The sequence below is a fragment of the Pocillopora damicornis genome, chromosome 10, assembly GCF_964200805.1.
Source record: "Pocillopora damicornis chromosome 10, jaPocDami1.2, whole genome shotgun sequence".
NCBI lineage: Eukaryota > Metazoa > Cnidaria > Anthozoa > Scleractinia > Pocilloporidae > Pocillopora > Pocillopora damicornis.
Window position 1 is genome coordinate 20,827,932 of NC_142679.1, and position 6,721 is coordinate 20,834,652.

The following is a 6,721-nucleotide window of genomic DNA, read 5'->3' on the forward strand; positions in this document are numbered from 1 at the left end:
TGGCCACAGCACTCAAGAAAACGCTATGCAACCCTTAAACTCTCAGAAGTGATTAACATGTAAATTCTCCCTGCAATATCTAAACATGAAGTTGTTATTTTGATCTAACATTAAATTCTCGGCTAATTTACTAAGAAATCTGTAGCACTTAGAGGAAAGAATTACAGATCACACGCGTCCTGTATACTGCTAGGATCAGCAATGTCGATCAAAAACTTACCTCTTCTCTCTTATTTCTATCTGCAAACATTACGCTATCGACATTGCTGATCCTAGCAGTATGCGGGACGCATTTTATGTAAACTCCGTAATAGACCTCGCTCACCGTGGAGTCTCTGTGGCTCAGTGGTAGAGCATCGGGGCGCGGAATCCGAAGGTCTGAGATTCGATTCCTCATGGGGACTCAGAATTTTTTCTTTGTCCCACGCTCGTGACAAGACGAAAAAACAATTTTCTCTATTTCTTTACCGAGCTCTATACTTACCATCTCTCTTATTTCTATCAATTTACGATAAACTTTAAAAAGGTTTTACTGACGCTTTCTAAGTGGGTTCCATTTCAATACTCGCTGGTAATCTATTAGGAGCTATGAGTATTGTCAGCTTTGAATTAATATTCGAATCAAACCTCTTTAATATATTTCAAAGGGTACAACATATGTTTATATCTTTATTAAAATATACAAAGAAGAGGAAGAAAGAGAAAACCTCCTTTTCCCAACGTTTACTCGAAAACAACAAAATTCTACAATTCTGAATTTTTTTTTTCTCTTTCCCTCCTTTTTGTTTCGTTGACTTATCTAAATTTAGAAAATCCTAAATGCTATCCTGTGCTGAAGCTATTTGAATTTTTAAGGTCTTTAAAAATTAATAACATACCCGCTGCTGAGACACATGATATTTACATAATATGTTTTAAATCCTCAAAAAACATCTGAAAGGTTGATAATCAGGAGAGTGCTGTTCCAGCCGATGTAAATCTTCTGTCACCACGAGCAAACCACGAAAGGTACGAGTTGATGTAAGGTACAAAGTTTTTACTTATCAAAACAGCTATTGTTCTTTAAAATACAAACGTGCTGTGTGCAAAAAACGGTTTATTTGCATCGCGAGGTATTTGCATGTTCGTCCTCTGTCGGAATATCAAGGTACCTTTTTAGATTATTATCAGTGAAGGCATTGTGTGGGTCTTGAACTAACAACAAACGCTTTTACCTGGTTGACCTTGCTCTAAACTGTGCCTTAATTCTTTTTTCTCATCTAAAAAGACTACCTTTTCGCTGTTGAAGTAGGAAAGCAGACATCAGCGAAGTTAAACAAATCAGCAGGTTGTGTTTGTATTGCGTTATTCCAAGCTCCCTGTTTCTTCAAAATTACGACGATTTTGCTTAACCCAGCCGTCATTACTCGCAGAATCGGAAATAAACCTGCTTGTTTAACCCTTTCATACCAAAGAGTGTTGTCATCATTGCAGGTAATTTAGTGTTAACAACTGAGTTGAAAACGTAAATTGGCCACCGTAGAGAGTAAAAAAGCTGACGTTTCGAGCGGTAGCCCTTTGTCAGAGCGACGCAGCACCACAGTTTCTTTAGAAACTTACCCCCTTTATTCAGTTGTCATCATTACCCGTGTTTTTAGATAGGTGATGAACTTGGGAGTAATTGTGACTTACCGCAGAGGCAGGAATGCTTCGAAACAGGTCTAGGTAGCAGCATGATGCAAAGTTTTCAGATTAAAAAATTTGTAAAAAGTTATACCTTTTAAGCTAAGAAGCCGTTATCCTGATTGGCCACGTGAAATACTGCGAAATCTCGTTTCCTAAACAAATTGATTCGGGGAATTTGGAAAAATTATAGTTTACTCAAGAGATAATATGTCAATCTGGTTTTCAGTGTCGCCTGGTAATCATAATGTTTAATGGATTCCCACTGTCATTTAATCCAAAATTTTTGTCCAAAGTCCGTTAACGAATTCAGATGGGTGTCAACGGTATCGGATTGTTTTGAAGCGTGAAGTCAGAGTTGGGATTTAAAAGGCCATGAATCTATAGATTAAGATCGAAGCTAGCCTTTTATCATAGATGCCAAGAGGGATCGAACGAAAAAAAAAATTTTTTTCTAAATGAATGCTTTTGTAACCACGAGATCCCGGGGAAAGTCGTTAATGTACAACAGGTTCCATTGGGGAGCGGTTAACGCAAGCTTAAGGTGCGTAGGAAGCAAGGGCTTGGTTGAGCTGTTCAATAATCAATTGATTCAAGATCCGTCCTAATTATGCCTCGTAACACCGGTTTTCAGAAATTACGTTTTACTTCCTAGCTAATTATCGCCTTTAAGTTATACAGATTTGCTTTGAATTTATTTAATTTAAAGTAAAACGGGAACTACTTGTATTTCAGTCGAACTAACCATAAGGCTAAACCATTTTAGTTATGCTGCGGTTTTCAAGTGTCTCACCACTCCAGCCTGTTTTACCGCACTCAGTGGAAAGGTTTCTGAGATATCGCCTCATTTCGATTCTTATATATTTATTTATTTATCTACATATATGTACTGATTCATTTTGTTCAATTTTAGGTTTGTACTTTTTTTAAAATCTATTTCACTCTTTTCTCTCATGCTGACATTCAGCTATTTTTCCATCTATGTATCCAGGGTTAAATTTAAAAGATTTCTCCGTGTTCGTCTCGAGGATTTAGCTAAAGCTCCTTTCTGAATCGTTACTTGGCTGAGAGTTCCTCTTAGTGAACATCCCTTATGATGAAGCGGAAAATTTTGTGCTGTGAGCTAACGAGGACAGACAGGTTACCGGTTCGGTTAGATCAAATAACCGTCATTTAACAAGTAAATTATTTATTGAAATTTCCAGACGTTGAAAGATATGTATCACTTTCAGAATGAATCTAAATTTTGTTCCTTGATGATGCAGTTGTGTAACAGAATCGTAAACAAAGATTGGAAATTTCGCTGTGCCATTGTCATCAAGAAAGCTTATAGATAATTCAGAAAGCTATCAATCTTTAACCATAGTATTTTTGATCGCGGTCAGTTTGTTTGTTTACCTCTTACTGTTCTACGATTTATAGTGGACTTCTTGTCGTGTACCATAAGGGCTTGTGCTCTATAAAAAAAGCAAGGAGGCTATTCATATTGAAATTTTTTCGGTGCCAGCGACGTTCGAGGAATAACGAAACTTTTATTTAATAGTTTTTGGTATTAATTTTTGTAGACCGAACCGTTTGCAAAAAGCGGTGTTTTAACATTTTAGCACCGTGCCCTGATTCAAGGTGAAAAAGAAGGGAAAAATGAATATTGAATAAAATGTATTCGTAATATCAAAAACAAAAGAAATAGAAAAATAAAATTCAACAGTGATGAAATAATCATCTAATCACTGCTTATACATTAGTTTTAATCATATACTGAATAAAATAATACAACGTTGGATAGAAGAATATATTTTGTGATTAGAAACTGTTGTATTCCCGCCTTCGTCCCTCGAAATGGTGCTGGATTGATTAGACACCGATTAAAAAACCCTTATCTCCAGTACAACTCATGTGCCTGTTAATGTGAAGAAAGTTTCGATTTTCGTTCCTCTACAAAGCAGTTTTAAGTTTTGAAAATTAAAAGACAATGATAAATTGGCAGGAGTACGAAGGAATTGTTAAATTTTAATTACTTTCGCAGCAATCATCAGACAAAACACATTAAGTTTTAACAGGCAAACAATTAGATCATCACCCGGGATTATATATAATCCAGAAAAGTTGGAGGCTGTAAGGAAACGCAGTAATCTTATGTCTGGAACTGAATTTGCTTCTGATGAAATTTTTTTCTGGTATACGATGCCCTTCATTCATCAGCTTCAGTTTCTAGTAAGCTATATGTGCAAGTTCATTTACTTAGCGTAAATAATTTCAGCTAGTTTTTTCATTTGATCTTTACCAAAAACAAAAATAATATTTGTTATGGAAACTGGTGTTTATGTCTCTCTAAAAACAACAGTATCAAAAGGAGGGCTTACTAAGTTTTTATCTAGCTTCCTTACAGTTACCTTTGTTCCTTGTCAACTCATGACAAATTTACATTGCATTTGTTGTGCAAATACTTCATTTCGTTTAAATTCTTAAATTTGTTTGCAATGATTATACTGTTACATTACTAACTCTGATTGTCAACGTTAGAATAGTAGTCACAATACTAACATTGCTCACAGAATTAATTTTTCTTCTATTTTCAGCGTTACACTATCATACGTTACAATGTGTACCGTTACGTAACAACATATTGCAATACACTACATTACAGTATATCAACAAATTTTAAAATGAAATAACCACTGCATTTTAGAAAATTAATTGTACTAAACAAACTTAAGGAAAAAAACATAAAACAAAAATAAGAAGAACTAAACAGTTTGGGAAAAAACTCCATTTCTTTCTAGCTCTTTACAAAAGGGGATGACGTAACTCTCTCTCTCTCCTTTGCTGATTCTCTTGAGCATTTTTTCGAGGTTTTACCTAAGAATTTCCTTAGTTCCACGGGGTTATATGCTTTGTAGCTTACAGTGTGAAGTGTGTTTCACGTTTAAAACACTATGAAGCAGCACAGTTGTATTATGTTATTGAATTTTTCGCTTGCCAAGGGTTTGTGCGAAAATGCTCAGAGTTAAGTACAGAATGAAATAACGATAAGGGAAAAAATGTCAGGAAAAAAAAAAGTTGAAATATCATTTCTCTTCAATTTCTCTGATCTGAAATGAACATTCGCGATGATATTAGTATTGACTATAATAATTATAATGATGATAATATTGATAATGGAATGAGAACAATAATATTGATAAAGTAATGATTCAGACCAAGGGATAATCCTTTCAAGTGTCAAAACTCCTCGCCATTTGAAGATTACTATCCGAACGTTTACTTCCTGGTCCATCATTGATGTCGGTAGTAGAAAATGAATGTTGTTAGGGCATTTTGATTTTTTTTTGCGTGCGCACTAATAATTTTTCTTGGCAGTTTCTTCTGACTTTTCACTATTTTTTTTAAAAGGAGGATAGGGGCGGGAAGGGAGGGGAGGGAGGGGGGGAGGGAGGGGAGGGAGGGGGGGGAGGGGGGAAGTATCATTAATCTGAAGTTGATTTCAACGTATTCGATATCAACCTGTTATCATTGAATGGGGCCTTTTCGTGTTTCTGTAAGCACCGAAGACTGATTTTGCTCACCCCTTTGATTCTTAAATTGCGAAAATAATTATGCTTTTATGGCTATCTACACTTAAAATGCTGATATAAGCGTTGCACGGTTGTGTATTATTGTTTACCTCAGGGTTAAGGCACAATGGATATCAGAATTGACCGACTCATGAGTTACGCCTATGTTTAATTAAGAGTTTCCGCTACCTTTTAATTAAAGAATGACAAACGTGCTTGCACTGACTCATTTGATCAGACAGTTCATGGTTTTGACAGCGAATTGATTATTTGGATACACAACTTAGCCTTCGTAAGCCGACCTCTGTCATTGTTACGATTATGAAAGCACTGATCGCCCTCTCTTTAAGAGCCCTTTTTGTTGAATTACGTACATATGTACATGCTAAGCTGCCTAGAAGATAATTTATTTGTTATGATAAGATGGCGGCGTGTTAAGAGTACATGTATTTATTGATCTGACACCAAACGCAGATTAATTTGACTGGTTTTGCTTTAATATTGATTGAAAAGCAGACCGGCATACTTAATGCTGATTAGTCAAGCTAATTATATACAAGAAAGATATTTTGTACTGCATGAGGAGATTGTGATTTGCGTCATAGTTTTTCTTGAACTCGAGAAAAACACCTGACGATTTTGATAGTTTCCTTGTTTTAACATGATCAAAAAGCTGTTAAATGATTACAGTAAAAAAAGAAGGTTGATATGATGTATGCAGAGTTTTTCCGGCATTTTTCGAGCGCTTTAATTAGAAAACGTGTAAAATCATGTGAGTTGTTTGTTTGCAGGTCAGGTGCTGGGTGATGAAAGGATCCTTGTCAATCGCTTAAGCTTTATCCGTTTCATTCATCTCAAAACCACAAGGAGTCCTCAACGTGCACCCACAGACACTAGTGAAAAACCAAATTTTTACTTCGCGCCCGAATAGCCATTTTAACTTTGTTTTCGACCGATTTATCTAAAGAATGATCTTTGTTCTGAGGCGCCGCTTAGCTCCTTGACACAATAATGTTGACAAAAATAATCAAAAGAGGGATTTTTTCTATTATCCGTCTTAAGCAAGTTTATTGTGATCTAAAATGACTTGATATTTTGTACACATAACCAAAGCGGACATTTTAACTTGGATTTAAGCATTTACTGTTGAATGGAATTGCCTTTTCCATGATTATCATATAAAAGATTTTGTTTGCGAACGATATAAACGAAATGCCATATTTCTATACATCTCCATAAAGACATATGTGTATGATGCTTGTCAAATCATGTGGAGGTCGTCGTCTACAGAAAAAAGTTACTGACTCAAACAAAATATATTAACTAACAGAGCTTTTTGTCGTGAAAGGTAGAGAGCTTTTGCACCAACTGAGGTCACCAGAAAAATCTCTTGTTTTGTAATTCGGAAAGTTGATGGGCATTACAATTGTAGAGATTTAAAACCACAGCCATGGTGCTTAGGCCAAGCTATTTAGATCAAAGGTCTGTTTTGAATCAATAAAAAT